A 12,736-nucleotide genomic window follows, 5' to 3' on the forward strand; every position below is an offset into this window, starting at 1 on the left:
GTTACCTACAGCCACTCAAACTAAGCAACTCTGCAGAGCACCCAGTATAACAACAGAAAAATCATCAAAAATAAATGGAATCAAATAAGAATTGCCCGAGCCTCTGGGATGGCCTAGACAGAGGTCCAAAAAGTATCCATCCCCAAGCTCGTGTACCTTGGAGCGCCATCGAGTTAACAGCAAGTGGCGGTGCATTTGGCTTTGATCTAAGGCTCAAATCTAGCTGCCCCTCTTTAAGCCCCAACCCGGGCCTCAGCCCCATCCTCCACAGCCTTCTCCTCCGGTATTGTTAGCTCTTGCTCGGAGTCACTGTGCCGCATTGTGCCGCATGGTGACTGTGTGGCAGCAGTGCCTCCGGTCTTGGTCTCAGCCCGATTCTCGTTTGGCCATTAAATGCCACCGAAGTTCACTTGTGCTCCCCGATCGTGATTGCGACTGAGTGATATTGGATGTCTGACGTCGAGGATGCGAATGAGACGCAGGCTGCAATTGCCATTTGTGCGAACCTGCGAGTGTGCATCTGTGAGCTGTGAGCTGTGCGCTGCGAGGTGTGAAAGGTGTTTAGTTGTTGACTAATTGTCGACTTTAAGTTGGGCATACCAAATCGAATCTATTCGGACGGCAGATTGCGATCGAAAAGTTTGGGCAATGATATCACTTGTAGAGTCTAGGAATTAATTTAAGCCTTCAATAATTACAATTCAATTCAATTCAATAATCTATAAAAAATATTACCCATTATATTTGATATGTCCAAAAATCTTCGCCGCTGTTCAAAATTATATATAATTTAAATCGCATTAGGTTATGAGTTCAATGATGAATGTATTAAGATACTCAGCTGAATTTTGATAATACATTTGTATCTTTATTTATTTATTATACTTGTAGATGAGCAATACCTGGAGGTATAATAACGATTATATGAAACAAACAGACATTGCAGTCTACGGTTTGTACTTCCCACCTATGACTTTACATTTATTAGACTTGGACAGTATATGGAAACAGCACCGATATCCTTGGATTCTGGCTCAGACCATTCAAAGTTACATTCTCTTGAGCATACATTTATGCTCAGCTTTGTGTCGCAACTTAAGCATCTTTGAACGAAATCAACCATATTTTCCTTTGGCATGCACAGCTGATGATCGACCAGAAAATGTGCCCGGAAAAACTTGGATGAGGAAGAATGCCTTAGGCTGTTTAGCATGGAACGGAGTCTGGGCATGAAACCGAGTCTGTGAGCGTGCTGCCCCCGTGACACATTGCACATGCTGGGAGCGAGGCACCAGCTTCATCTTCAGCTCCAGCTCCAGAGGTAACCCCCGTCCAGGGCCGCCCGATGTCAGGTGAGTGAGAATTGTGTCACATAGTCAGGCGCTGACACTCTGCGACTGCAGTCGGAGTAGGAGCTATAGTCCGACTAGCGGTATATTTGCCTGTGCCAAAAGTTTTTCCTGGAAACCATCGCGGGGCGACAGCGTTTTCCTCCGCCGCAGCTACCACTTCGACTGAGCCGCTGCCTTCGACTCGACTCCACTCCACTCCATAAATCTCGCCACACAATGACAAAATATTTGCAAATCGCAAGGCGCGCTTCAGAGGAGCCGCCACTCGATACAAATCTATTTTTGTTCCCCGACTCCGTTCAGTTTCGGTTGGCATTATTATATTGTCTGCTCGCAACCGTGGTATCCGGATTGGCAAGAAAGCCGGTCTCTCTGGGGGTGGGATACCATAAAATTCCATTATAGGGAACAAAACGTTATAAAAAAAAAGTGCCTTTTAGCTCTATGTGTCACACAGTATAGTTTTACACAGCTTTCAGAAATATTTACAATTATCTGGTTACGACCTCTTAACTAATTAAAAGTACTTTAACAGATTTTTAATGTAAGCATATTTAAACAGAAAACTCCTGCATAGCGTAAGCATTAAAACAACTCTGTAATAATTAACATCACCATTAAAGGCATTTTTCACACAATTGTTTTTACAACTTGAGAGCTATCCAAATTTTATTCTAATGAAGGAAAGCGGTTTTTTTTAAACGGACGATATTTAATTTATTGCTTATTCGATGTTTAAGGCATTAAAACGTATACAAAATCGTATTGTTTTTAAAATTTCACTTTAATATTGTATTTTACGGATCAGATCAACTTTCAATAGCTCCTGCACCACTGTCCTTGGTGTCCCCATCTCAGCCCAGTTCGGGAGCCTGGCCAGCTTGGGAGAGCGTCTTCTCCAGGCTGTTTGCCTTCAACTTGTTATGCGGCCCAAACAATTGTCTATTCTTTTTCAAATGCAACCGCCGCCTGGTAGCAGCCACACGAAGCCGCAAGGCTGGGACGCAGACGACGACGTGGACATCGTCTCCCCTGGGGGCAGTCGGGGAGTCTCCGGCTGGGATCTGCTTTCTCGCAGCCTGGTGGGACTCCATCCGATCCTCGATCCGCGTCCACTCCTGGGCTCTGGATGCTTTATTTCTTGTGTTCGCTTCTCGCTGGGCGCGTTTAACATACAAATTGTTACACTTACAAGGTGAAATTTATTGTTGCCCACGGCGCGGCAGCTGGGCGCTCTGCTTGCGGCTCATCTGGGGGCATTATTCACGGCGGGATTAGAACTCCATGCCGCTCTATAGATCTTCCCCAATTTAAGCTACTTTTTACTTAACTTTCAATTAATGTCTAGTAATTTATCCGCTTTGCTTACGTTTGGTTTTGCGTTTTTTCCAACTTCTCACTGGAGTGGCTACTGTTGACTTGTCAAGGAGTTTATGGTCCATTCCACCTACTCGGCAATAAATCATGCCTTAATTTATGTCGCCACTCAATAACGAAACCCTGACAACCGAATATGGCGGCACGGTGCCATAATTTCATAGCCAAGTTAACCGTATAAAGAAGGCACGATGAAGATCGCCAAGCGTGCAGTTCACTTCCAAAGCGAATTGCTGTCTGTTCCAGTTCCTAAAGATCAGTTTAAATGATCCCCTGGATCTTATGGATTTTTTAATGAACAATAGCTTTATACTTAGTAAATAGAGTGTTTCTTTGTTCCGAAATATTTGAATGATTCAGATGCTATAAGTAATAGAAATGACATTCACTTTAACCACAAAACGCTCAATATCTCTAAATTGACTTCATATTAACTAGGGCCCACAATGAAAAATAAATACGTTTGTGAATTTGGGCATGCGTTGGCACGTCTACAAATCTGCAACATTGCGTTGCCACATGCATTTGTCAATGTCGCCGCTTTCAATGAGGAATCATCCGCCCCACAGGTTCCCTCCCCAAACCTCCCAACCCCCCAGCCTCCTCTCCCTGCTCCTCCCCATGCCACTGCAAAATGTAACGAAAAACTTTCGCCTGCAATCCGCATGGGTCCATTTCCATTGTAACCAACTCGTGGAGACGCTGCGGGCAACCCGTCATAGGTTGATACTCCGTTTCCTGTTGCATTCAGCTGCAACGCGTGACTTGGTTTTGACTTGGTTTTGGTGCTGCAAGAAATATATATGAAAATACCTATACGCTGCTGCAAATTTGCAGCGTTTTTGTGGTTCAGTTCGCACGTTCAGGGCAGCCAACAATAAATGCTTTCTTAGGCAGCCGTTTAAAGCCAAATGAGTTATGACTGTTGGCACTTTGGCTCGACACATTAGCACCACAAATACGAGCATGAAAACTTTGACGAATGACCGACAACCTCGCGGAAAATGGAACCCCCTTAAAGGTGATCAGTGATCCGATGGGAAAAGAAAAGTCCTCTTGGGAGGTCAATGGACGATAGTGAAGGGTGGTAGAAGGCATTACTAATTTCACTTGCTTAGCAGTCTAGCTAACTAACTCAATTAAGTATAGCTTGAACCTTTAAAGTGGTAACAAAACATTTATATATTTGCTAAATCGCTTACATTTCCCATAAGGACTGCGAACTTCAAGTGAAACCTTCTCACCATCCAGATACACTTCCGCCTCGGAGCTTACTTGATTTTGATTTTGATCGCCCAGCCACGCACTGACTTTACCTCCACCTATTTGGGTTGACAAGTTGAGCTCACAGCTCCAGAGCTCCAGAGCTCCAGAGCTCCGGAGATCCCCTGCAATTACACACATGTGCCTGGACACATGGGTATTTGTAATTGCATGTGCATTACGCACTTGTCGCTCTAAGCTGATCCAGCTTTGCCAGGCCTGATTGCCATCACTCCAGACCAGGATTCGGGACTCAAGAGGGGACCGGAGGGAGGCGCTCCGTAATTAAAATGAAATCAGCATACGGCTTAATTTCGGACTCGGATTCGGGCTCACACCGACCGACTAGATGGGGGGACTTGTCTGACTGCTTGTTGTTTGTCTAATGCGTAACATCGTTTGGATTCCCCACTTCACTGCTCCAAATCTGTCCGTTCTCATAAATCCGTCTGGCATTTTGCATGCCACTCATCAAATGCTAACTTGGTGGAGATTAATTTCATTTTTTCGCTGTCTTCTCCATTCCTACTTCAGCATTTTTCCGTCTACGTTGGCATTTGGCTTTGGAATGGGCTTATCCCCAGGCAGACCGTTAGCCCTATCTGGAAAAATTATGTATATATATAAGGATTAAAGCACGCCTTATGACCAACACGTCGGATAAGTAATATTTGTTCTTTTACGCTTCAATATAGGATTAGTATATTACATCACCGCACCAAATAAACTTACCAAACTTATAAAGGGTTACCTTCTTATATTTTTTTGAATTATAAATTTAAATGGTGACTCTCAGTGAGAAAATTCAAAGCTGGAGTAGACTTTAATCATACAAATCTATCTCGACTGACATCCCTAATCCCTAATGTGCTAGGCCTCGCTTCCTGGCAGTATCCATATTTTCATGTTTGGCCAACGAATTCCTTTTGGAGCTGACAGTTTTTGTAATTGATAACACTAACGGGGGCTAAACGTGTCATAAAACCGTCGTAACTGCTGTGCTGATCTAGATTGTCGAATACAGACATCACCTTGAGACGCGAGAGTCAGAGTAATTTACCAAAAACGAAATGAACTTGTTGCCTCCATCCGGCGCTATATCTTCCCAGATCCCAGATACCAAGATGCCACTTGGTGGCTGCTCCTGGCTGATCTGATGCAGTAGCCATTGCTACTGGTAAGGCGATAACCAAAACTAAAAACGATGCCCCAAGGCGCTGGCGGGTCTGGCTGAATCTATTTCAAAAGGCAGGCCGCACTTGGCCAGCGGAGGCGACCTGGGTATCATCGATCATCGATCATCTGGCGGCTCTGGCTAAAAATGGCTTCCAGCTGCGCAGGAAAACACCATCGCATGACCAAATCGCACTCGCGAACTCCTACTTTCTTCTGCTCGAGTTGTGATTGCGGGAATTGCTTCTTTTCAGGCATCGGGCTTGGGGAATCTGCTCCTCGGCGGAGGATCGTGGCCAATGGCCAGTTTTTCTAGCTTCCTCCAGCGGCAGCGGCAGCTGCCTGTCTTGTTTTGGCACATTTATTATTATTATTATTATTAAATATCAATGTCGATTGTCGTTGGCAATTTTTGTTATTTATGAGCTCAAGTTATGCCTTTTGGGTGTTTCGAGAATTTGGGCATGACACACACTCTTCAGTGCTGCGATGGCCCCTAAGCTTTAATAAATCTATTTTACAAATCAAATATCGGATACGTAGCTTAATGAAATTGGTTCATTAAAATAATGTTCCTCCATCTATTGAGGACTAATATTGAAAGAAATATTCAAACCTATTGCCTCATTGGATTTTATATATGCACAAAAATACTCTCCCAATTCTTACTTCCCAACAATGACTGCCAAATAATGGTGGTCATCTCTATCGCCCCTATACAGCAATATACATACGTATGTATATATGTATTAACTATATTGAATGTCTGAATGTGGAGCCCATCCATACAGCCAATGCCAATTAATGACCAAATTAGTGAGGCACTCATAGACAAACACTTGGCCTATTATGGCACGGGATTTTCTACTGATTTGGTTCGAATTGTGATTTATTTCTGCAGACTGTCTTTGATTTCTTTGTTAGTGCCCGGCCAAACTGGACTCGAACTCGCCGATGATGCGAAGATGCATTACGCTGGGGGAAAGTCGGTGGGAGAACAAAGTGAAATGCATACTCCGCTTATAAGTAGGCAATCAAATCGACGCTGAAACTTCAAAGTGCCAAGGCCTTTCATTTCGAGTCCATCTCGAGCCGAAGGACTCCAAAACGAGCTATCAACCTCGAGGCGCATCTGTGGCACGTAGTAAAAGCCGACTGGCCATAAAAAGGTTTCAGCTATTGCTGTGAAATATGATGCGCAGTCCTCAAATACTAATTAGCTCTACCATGCGTCCCCCCGGCGAATCAAACCGGAATTTCCTGGCGCAGATGGCTTCCTTCATCTCTTCTACAGTTAAAAAAAAACCTCTTCCAACCTATTTTCATTGGAGTGTCCAACAAATTGTGAAAACAAATTACTGTCATAACTGTCGGCATTACAAACTGACAACAATCAATACATCAATCTCTGCCCCCTGTCAACTCAAACAAAACTCAGGAACAACCACAACATCAATGAGTTATGACAGTTTCCAGAGCTACAAAAAGTGGAATATATATATCGAAGAAAAGTCGCTCCTGTCCCCACCATCCGTACAATTATGAGATAGAGCCAACTTCTCGATCGATCCTCGACCAAATGAAAAAAACCCAGGCATTTAATGATATGAAAGCACATGGAGCTATTCCTTATAGTCCAGAAAAACCGTACAACTAAATGATTACAAAAATCTAAATTGAATTTGGCCATAAATCGATCGTCTGCTACTAATCAAAACATAAAATATTCCGGAATAGCCACAGATGCACTGCATAAATTCTAGGATAAACGCATAATCTGCAAAGAAAAACTGGGTCATCCATAGTCGACGACTGAATGATCTAAGATATTTTTAACTCATGTTATTTGTTATTTTAAAAATGCTTTCTAAATTAATATATATATGTAAATAACATCTATATTTATATAAATTAATTCAAGAAGCATTTTTATTTTTATATGGTATACCAAAGAATACCAAATTGCTCTTAAACATCTTAGGACTATAGACTATAAACTCTTCTAAGCCCAAAATTTATTTGTAACTGGCCAACCCATATGGTAACATGCCCTTTCGACACATTTACCTTTTTATAGGGCGACAAAGTAACATTGGGTGACGGTCTGTAACGGTGCCGCTCTGAGATTATCCACGAGATTCGGTAGCCGGGTAGCCAGGTGAAGGGAGACCAGGGAACCTAGACCGGAGAGGAGCCTGGCAATCAATAACTTAAATTACAAAGTAATTGCACAGGCATTCACAGCACGCTGAGGCAGCTTCGCTGCGCTTTCAGCCTGCCACCAACATCAATAGCACTTGGATCGCAAAGAGTCAGGGGGAGGCAGGCACAGCCTCATCAGTATCAGCATCAGCATCGGCATCGGCATCAGACTTGGACTCGGACTCAGACTCAGATTGAGCATCATCCGCAGCACCTGAGGTTCTCGGTTCGCCGCTGGCTGTCGTCACAAATGTTACACTTGATGGTAATGATGATGGACAGATTGGTACCAAAGTCACTCAAAAAGCGTTGCCGTTGCCAGCTCCTCAGCCCCCCAACTCCCCAACTCCCCAGCTCCCAGCTCCGATTCTGATACCCAGACAGCGGATAAAGCCAAGCCTCTGCCCCGGGCTCTGGATCTCTGGCTCTTGGATCTGAAGCTGAAACTCAGGCCGACTCTGGGGCTGCGGCTGAGACTGGGGCCAAGCCAATCCGGTAGCCGGTCTGTCAGTAAGTTGAAAATTGTTTTAAAATTGCTGTTACATGTCTGAATGCAAGCAGATTGAATTACAAGCTGGCCGAGCAAATGCTTTCTGATCAACATCACAGTCACTGACTGTGGAGCTGCTACCGACTTCGACTGCGAGCGGAGTCTAAAATTAAATATTGCAGCACCCGATGGTAAAATCAGTCAACCCATACATATATGGTATAATCTAAATTTAAGTGTTGACACATTCGACTGCGAGTCAACTGAAATCGGTGCAAGAACTGTTAACAACATTTTTCTTCTGTATTTTTCTTTTTCTTCAGACAGAAGGGTCACTGGTGCAACTGGACTTAAGGGAGATGGATCCTATAATTGAAGATTATAATATAAAATATAGAGTAAAATACTACAAAGGATGGCGGTTTTAATAATTATAAATATAAATGATATTTAATACTTCATGTTGTATAGGTATACTTGCTAGTATGACTATTATAACAAAAGTGGTCCATATGTGTAATTAATTGGTAGAAGCTGATATGGCTAATTAGACCATGAACTTGAAGGAGTATTAAGAATGCTCCTTGCTCGAATGGAAATCGCGTAGGTTATTTAACTGTTTGGCGTTGCGGCATTAGCATAACTTACTTGCCCAGAGCATTTCCCTTCCTGGGACCCAAAGATCCAAAGAAGCCGTCGCAGCATTTCCCAAATGACGGCAGTTTTAGTTTATGTGATTAGACTTGCAAAATGATGCGACACCCGGAGGAAGAGTCCCGAACTGCATATTGAAATTGCAGCCACGGAGGAGGAGCCGGAGTTCCACGATGGAGGACTGGAGGAGGGTGGATGGAATCCAGGAGGTGGCGGCGGAATGGAGGAGCGCGTGACACTCGCCGCTTGGGCCGCTTATCTTTTATTTAACATGCGCGCTCTGTATAAATATGGAGGAGCCGCAGTTCGCGGCATCCACAAGACTGGCCCACTCCGCGGAATAGCTTCATTTGCGGCATCCCGGCTGCCGGCACTCGCTGCCATTCCTGCACTTCATTAATTATGCGAACTGCTCTCGAAGCAGATTGGACCAGAATTGATGGTCGTGGTATGGGAACTGGTCCGCGAATGGAGACCCGGCCTGCGGACGTCGTTTGCGGCATGATAAAGTTGTAATTTGTTGGCAGTTAAAGGTGTTGCTTATAGTGCAACTAATCGACATCATAAACTAAACTATGCGTGGCTAAACGAGATCGGTTAATGTGTGTCCGCCAAATGATGATGACATTGTGCATTGGAGTGGACGAAAGCCCGTCTCCACTACGAGTTCAATTACACGATCTGGGATGGTTACCGGGGTAATAAATTGTGGGATGGCTTTTAGTTGTAAAATACCTAATTGAAAACCGCTTAGGAGTGGGCAAGGCTCCATTTGATTACTCTCTTCTTAAGAATTCTTCAAATAGTTCCTCATGGCACTCCTAAAATACACTTTTCTATTGAGCAGACGACTAGTTTATTTTTTAATTTCCTTTTTTTAATGCGTAGTTTGGAAATTAAAAAAGAATTCTTTAACATTTAAGTTTTTCAAACCTATTTAAAAATATTTTAAATGATTTTCTAATCATTTCCTTAAAGAAAAACAACGATTCGGTGTTTTTAAAATGCTATGGAGACCGAATAGCAAAGGCAATGCATTCTCATATCTGATAGCATCTTCCTGCAAACTATAGCCGTTTATAACCTTTCCAGCTTCCATCAATCTTGTTGGCGAGTAATTAAGCTTCTTTTCAGCGGCGACAAAACTTTCTCCGCTGTTGCCAGGCTGAGAATTCGGCACACGAAAAGCCACAGTTGGAGATTCGCTAAGCCAAATTCTGGTTGCCGTCTGGTCAAGGGGTCGGATCGTTGGCGTCTATACACAATATTTCTTAAATTAAATTATCAAAAAGAATTTCACTAGTTGGCATGCCGAGCCCAGCCCCCGCTAGGCCACGCCCCCTGCCCCCCTGCCGCCCCTTGCCACATGGCAAGCCACTTTGGGAAGAGAGAGAAGCGCGGAAAATGGGGGCTCGCAGATAGAAAACCCAAGACGAGAAAAGAAATTCCGAAAATTTTCCCACACTTCTCGAAGGAGGCGCACGCACACACTCAAACACACAATCGCACACACACGAGTGGGGGCAACAGAGAGAGAGAGAAGAGAGCGAGGCGCATGCGCAGCCACTCATATTTGTTTATGGCTGTAGAAGAAGCCCGGCAGAAGAAGAGGTTGAAGCAGAAGAAGCAGGCGAAGCAGGAGAAGCAGGGCACTTGCAGCACGGAGCACATGTTGCATTTGCCTCCGCTGCCGTTTTGTTGTTGATGAGCTGCATTATATGGCTGGCATGCATACGAGCCGGCAACTGGAATGGTCGGTGGACGGCGGTGGTGGAGGTGGAGGTGGAGCCGGGCCAGAAGTCGGACACAGACTCACGGGAGAGATGACGACGTCGCCATCGACATGAACAGGGACAGGGAGGAGGCGCAGCGCAGCCGCAGACAGTGACACTGGCTTAGACAGCGAGGCCGCGGCGAATGCCGGCACTGGAAAAAAATCCACCACACATCATATGCAATTAGTAGCCACTAATACAATTAAGTCCATTTTAGAAATCTATTAAATAAATAAATATTACTTCATTACTAAAAATATTACTAAATATTTTGAATTGAGCTAGTTGTCGGCATGGGAGGGAAAAATTTTGAAATTATCTTGGCGTGTGGATAAAAATCGTGAAAACAAGTAATAAAATTAAAAACAATGTATATATTTTTCAAAAGTCTGTACTCTCAGATTTGTGGGCGTTGGAATCTTAATCGTAACTTTCTAGCTTTAATACTTACTAAATTCACGATAGGTGGTGGTAATAGCAAGATGGGCTAGTCTAGTTATACTGATCAAAAATATATACGTTCTACAGGATCTAACTACGAATTATTAGAATTTATTCGTTGATTTCGAATTTCGGTATATTGAGAAGGTAAGCTTGCCTTTTAAAAGACCTGATAGCTTATTCACATAATAGTTATATTTTCATTTGTATTATATTTTTTATTCACTTCATTTTATTTTACAATAAATCTTGCCAACATAGTGGTACAATATAATATTTTAATAATATTTTTAATAATAATTAATTTAATTCCAACGCAATGCAAGCAGGTAATATACCACAAATATAATAGTTATATTTTCATTTGTATTATATTTTTTATTCACTTCATTTAATTTACAATAAATCTTGCCAACATAGTGGTACAATATAATATTTTAATAATATTTTTAATAATAATTAATTTAATTTTACCACAACATTAAACACGTTTAAAAATAACAATAATTGTGATTAAATTTTTTCTCAAGTGTGGAGGCCGTTTGGGCCAATGCGGACTCAACTGGGGCCAAATGGGCAGTGCATGGGGGCATGGGGGCATCGGACATCGGACATCGAGTTTCCACTTGTTACCTGGTTGCCGCTATTTACCTTTTGGTTCTGCTCGTTCTCTTTTGTCTCGTCGCGTTTTCACTTTAGCGGTTCTTCCGCGGCTTTTTCCCTCATGTTTGAGTTGCAGTTTTGTCTTTGAGCACTGACACCAAATTCTATTTTTCACGTGAACGCCCTTAGCATTTGATGTTTTCCATTGGCGACAAAGGAAATCCCATGGGAATGAGGATAACTGAGAAACGTTTCTAAAATATCCGATAATCCATCACCACAGGTTTAGGAATAAAATTAATAAAGAGAGGAAATTATTTAATTCAGCATTAGTATTTTCACCAAAGTTAAAGGTAAGTGAAAATGGAGAATGCGAATAAATCAGAAATCGAATTAGTTTTTTTGAACAATAACCGTAAATAGAACATTAAAGTGTTTCTCCTCCCAGCGGTACTTCTGCCCCACCTTTACTGCCTGATGATCAATAGATCAATCAGGCTGAAAGTTGTTCGGGCGAAAAGTGATGGTTTATCCGAAGAAAGTCGCTAATTCTATCGATCAGCTCCGATTCCGATTATCGCCGCGCCAAGTTTGGCCGTCGAAATCCTAAGGCGATGGATGCCTGCGTGACGGGAATACGATATTGCAGAATGGTTGGAAACTGTTTAACTCTTGCTTTCTATATACCTCTATACCTCGAGAGTCCTCCTAGCCCCCTGAACCCCTGAACCCCTGAATGCCCCACACATGTGGCGACAACAGCTGCCCCAATGTTATTGCTGGCTTTTGGTTTACCGCACGACAAATTGCTTTGCTTTTGGCATCTCCGAAGCGGCCCCAGCCTCAGGATTCGCCATATATGGCCAGGAGCCGTAGACACTTTGCGTGTCCGTGTATTGGTGCTGCGTCCATGTGCATGTCTGCACTAAACAAATTGTTAAATTTATTGCCCCTCGTAAAGAATGGTCCCAGTCACAGCCGGAGAAGCAGAGCAACGAAGCGCTGAAATGGTTTCTGTAATACACTTAACTCTGGAGCTTGTGGAGTGCCGGAAAGCCCAGCACAGCACTTACTTACCAACAATCACTGTTTACTATTTACTATTTACCACCTTCTATTTACCATTTACTGGTAGAGTTGGCCCTCTGGCCAACTTTGGAACCACCGACCTGGCCATGTTCGCATTGATCTGACTATGACAGCTCTGGCATTTCGGCATTTAATTAATTAGCGAACGTGAACTGCCCAAGTTAGCGAATGATCGGCCTCTCATTGGCGCCGTTGTCAATCACTCAATCAATCGATCAATCAGCGCAAATCAGCGGCATTCCTGCGACTTGCTTTCGTAGCATGTGGAGTGAAAAATTACTCCAAGATGGAAAAACAGAGAGCGGAGAAAAGCGTTC

General features: G+C 43.2%; 1 long non-coding RNA gene across 1 annotated transcript; it reads left to right on the top strand.

The window, feature by feature from the left end:
- Positions 1-920: 920 nt before the first annotated feature.
- On the top strand, positions 921-8,269 carry LOC116801158. The gene is made up of 3 exons (XR_004361799.1): positions 921-1,352; positions 7,243-8,048; positions 8,181-8,269. It is a non-coding gene; the product is annotated as an uncharacterized LOC116801158 (long non-coding RNA).
- Positions 8,270-12,736: the final 4,467 nt, after the last annotated feature.

The sequence above is a fragment of the Drosophila sechellia genome, chromosome 3L (genome assembly GCF_004382195.2).
Source record: "Drosophila sechellia strain sech25 chromosome 3L, ASM438219v1, whole genome shotgun sequence".
Classification (NCBI taxonomy): Eukaryota; Metazoa; Arthropoda; class Insecta; order Diptera; family Drosophilidae; genus Drosophila; species Drosophila sechellia.